Raw genomic sequence first — 4,383 nt, 5'->3', positions numbered from 1 at the left:
TTATGTCCACTCGATATAACCATGATTAGTAAGTTAACCCTTCACAAGTTGTTCGTAATAACGGTTGGGTCAAATGTCTGTTTTATCCCCGAGATTATCTCTTGTTCCTTAAGTCTCACTAATCCTCTAATGAACAATTGATTTGTGATCCAATCAACAAACGGAGTCCCTCTCAGACCAATGAGAGGGTGGGGCCCCTTGTTCAAGACCAGCACTTAAGGGAACAACCTCTCTACTATCCCTAAAAGCAGGTAGGAGTGAATTTCTTCTTGCACCCTATGTCCCTAGCTATCTACCCAGTCTTACCATGAAATGACGGGTTATTGAGTCATCACTATTGAGCCAACTCTCACCTATGCAAATCTAAGGATAATCCCGAATAAACAGGAGTTCATAGTTAGCTCAGGATTAAGGTCAAGTTATCTAGGTCATCGCTTTGAAATAGTCAGTGTTAAACAATAAACAATATTAGTAAGAGTGACTAATTTCGTGGTCCGATCTTGTATAAACCCATTTGCACAGGACGCCCCCACTCTTCATGTCATAACATGTACGAATTAGGATCACTTTGTTTGTAGCACTTTATAACTCTTTGTAATAACTACAGAGTACGCCGCATCCAATAATGTTATCAGAATAAGGCACCTAACCTTATTCATATACTATAGATCATTTTGACTATTTACTCGAACCAGATCCACTTTTATGTCTCCACATAAAGTTCAAGACTCATGTAATAGTCATGGGTCTTTTAGGTTTACTGGATTTCTAATAAGCAATACATATATTCAATAACAACTTATTGAATTTTCAGAATAAGTTTTATTGTTTACAAACCACGAGTTTTAGGACATAAAACCCAACATATTTCCTCAATAACTATAATATATCAAATACATTGTAACAATTATATCATATATATAATTGAATTAATTTAATTATATCATATATAATTAAATTCACTCTTATTAATTTGAACAATTCAAATTAACCCAAAAATAGATTCTCAACTAAATCCTTTTGAGCTACCAAGGGGATCTTATGGACCTGTAGCTTGAAGCTCCAACGATACATGAATAATTAGTTAAACTCTTTAATTACATTATCCATCATCCGTTAACTGTTGAACACTCTACTAAAGACCGACAACTGCACTCTTCACACTACAGATATATTTCTATGTCCATTGGATATAACTAATCAACAATATGATGACCCTTCACAAATTGCTCGTAAGTACAATTGGACCAAATTACCGTTTTACCCCTATAGTTACATCTAACTTCTTAAGTACCACTGATCCCTCTAATGAACAATAGAGCATAGTCCCACTATGACTAAACCTCTCTCGGGCTAGGAAAGGGTGTGACGCCACATTATTCAAGACCCTGAATCAGCCCTTAAGGGAGCAATTTATTTACTCATCTCTGCTTAAGGAAATGAGTGAATTTCAGTTTATGTAGCTATGTTCCCAACTCCTCAATCAGACGAATCCCCAAAATTGTAGGCTTGTTAAGTCCGCGATTTGGCCACTCTCACCCATACAAATCAAAGGACCACTCTAATAGGCAGGAGTTCACAACTCACTCAGGATTAAGGTCATGTTACCTATAGTCATCCTGGTGAAATGAAAGTCTCTATTATGAATGGTGTTATATATTGAGACTAAGCATTTCGTGGTCCGGTCTTATACAAACTCCTTTGTATAGAATATCCCCGCTCGCATGTCTAATACATAAATGATTAGGATTAGATCATTTAGCATTTTACAACAATTGTAACACCTTAAAAGCAGGTCATACTCATAGTATCACCAAGATAAGGTACCTAGCCTTATCCATATATTAAAGACCATTTAGGTTATTGATGCTTGATTTTATGAAGTGGAAATGTGGACGATATGCATTGATGTAATTGTGTTGTGCACTCAAGTTTCCTCAGCATTGATGTTTACGTTGATGAAAAAAATAAATAAACAAATGCGGCAGAGTTTGAAAAGAGTTGGTAAATGGAAGATGTGATGGGTATGCGGTGAACGGGTTGAGAAGGGTTTTGGCTAACACTTCTTAGAATGTGTTCATGCCTTGTGATCATGCAACATGCATACAATAGTAAACTACCTCTCGATGCGAATGTTACGCCTTCTAATGCTAGAATGCATGCGATATATGCGTTAAGTCTATAGGACCTACACATAAGCCTCTATTCTTATTTATGCGATGATAGGATAGCACACACACAAATAAGGTGACCACATAATATCATTCCCATCTCTAGGATGCATGTGATGTAGATTGACAAACAGAGCTTATCTCTAAGTCTCTATCTCTTGTTTATGCAGTTATAATCTTGCTCTTTCGAGTCTAGATTCTAACCTAGCTCTCTCGAGACATTAGGTTCTTTCTTTAGACTTTCTCTTGAGTAACTCTAAAGGGTATTTTGCACAGCATAAAACAAGACAATCGCAAGCAATGAACTTCCTAGGTCATGTTAGCTTAGTTCTTCTCAACTCATTCAACCAGTTTAGCTACTCATGCGTGCTAAGAGAGTGCACAACTGTAGAAATAGAACTTCCATTGTATACATGTAAAGATGAAGTACAAAATAACAATGCAAGTATAAAATAAAGAGTCTGGTAGCAATCTCTTACTGCCCAGGCTTTTACACTGTTTTTCTATTCGTGCTCAAAATATAATCTCGCTCTCGCAAGAATCGGCCCACTCTCTGCTACTACGCCCCAAGGTTCTCTCTCGAGTTGCCCTGAGCGATCTCAAGTGTCACCACTCTTCTCTTGCTCCACCTTAAAATGAAAAGGAAAACTATGGACAAAGGCGTGAACTTGTGGAACAAAGAATAGCTGAACTGGTTAACTGATCAACTCCTTTTCTGAAGGTTGCCCTTGGTATTTATAGACATCCAAGGTGAACGACGGCTTCTCTCTCATGATTGTATAGATGGGACGGCTTTAATTCCTGACTGATACGCCGAATATTTGTCACCGAAAAGTTGAATGTACTTGTGATCGTTAATGGTTGTCAACTTAATTCGGATTCGACTGTCATCAGCTTTCTATCCCATCGCGATTAATTAGCCTTTCACCCAGATGCGCCCACCATGTTGCGCTGACCAAGTTGCGGCGATCCTTCTCGAGCGAATGTTTGCGAACACAATCATCATAAAGCCTTGCGGTGAAGTTTCGCTCGACCAATGATTTCTTATGATCACAATTCTTGCATTGTGTTAACGCATATTCTGCACAAAAATACAAAAATCAACTGTTCTAATGCGATGAACGCATGCAACCACAATATTATGAAATTGATGCTTAATGGACGTAAGTTAACATATTTCATCAACGCAATCCAACATTGTTTACGAACTTAGCACTATGATAACATGCATTTCTGCCCGTTATCAGTTATTATTTAAACATGATCCACCTGTATGTCTCCACATACATGTTTAAGTTACAACAATAACCTTGGATGTTAGTTTATTGTTTTGTGGTTATTGCAACTAAAATATCACATATTTTATAGACAAAGTGAATAAATATATCATATATTATTAATTACATAAGAGTTTGTTCACACAAAGTTTACAAACTATAGGACCCTACGAGATTTAGGGCATCAACCCTAACAAGTGTCTCATTTTTAGTTTGAGAAGTTCTTGAAGAAAGTCTTCATGTTTTTTCTAAGTTCGAGGTTCGTGACTCTTCGAGGGATTTACAAGAAAAGTTTTTCAAGGGTAGTGTCTCTTGAACCCTTTTTCTTTATAAAAAGCATGTTGTCATTTGTTTATGAATGCATATCTTGTATGTTTACAGTAAATTTAGTTTTCAATAAAAATTGAATTTGGACGATCTGCTTCCGCTCAAGAATCTTTGAGAAACAAGTTCCTTCACCGAGTATCGTTGGAGCTTCAATCTACATGTCTATAAGGTCTCCCTCTGTAGCTCAAGAGTGATTTAATTGAGAATTATTTTTGCATTAATTTGAAATGTTCAAATTAATTGAGGGAATTAATTATATATGATATAATTAAATTAATTATATATGTGAATAATTAATATAATGTATTTGTTACATTATAATATGAGAGGAATTTGAATATGATTCAAATACTAATTATATGAATGAGATTCATGTAATTAAATTTAATATAAATATGATTTATATTAAGATGAATTAAAAGTTTAGATATGATCCAAATATCATTCATATGGATGAAATCCATATAAATGGATTTAATATAAATGTGATTTATATTAAGTGCCATATATGGGTGAGAAAAAATAAAATCTATAGTTTATATTGAATTTGATGCAATATAAAACTATAGGCTATATGTTAAATTTGATATAACTTATAGTGTATATAT

The sequence above is a fragment of the Benincasa hispida genome, chromosome 2 (assembly GCF_009727055.1).
Source record: "Benincasa hispida cultivar B227 chromosome 2, ASM972705v1, whole genome shotgun sequence".
In the NCBI taxonomy this organism is placed as follows: domain Eukaryota; kingdom Viridiplantae; phylum Streptophyta; class Magnoliopsida; order Cucurbitales; family Cucurbitaceae; genus Benincasa; species Benincasa hispida.
The sequence above is the reverse complement of the archived record's forward strand: the minus strand, read 5'-3'. Positions refer to the sequence as shown.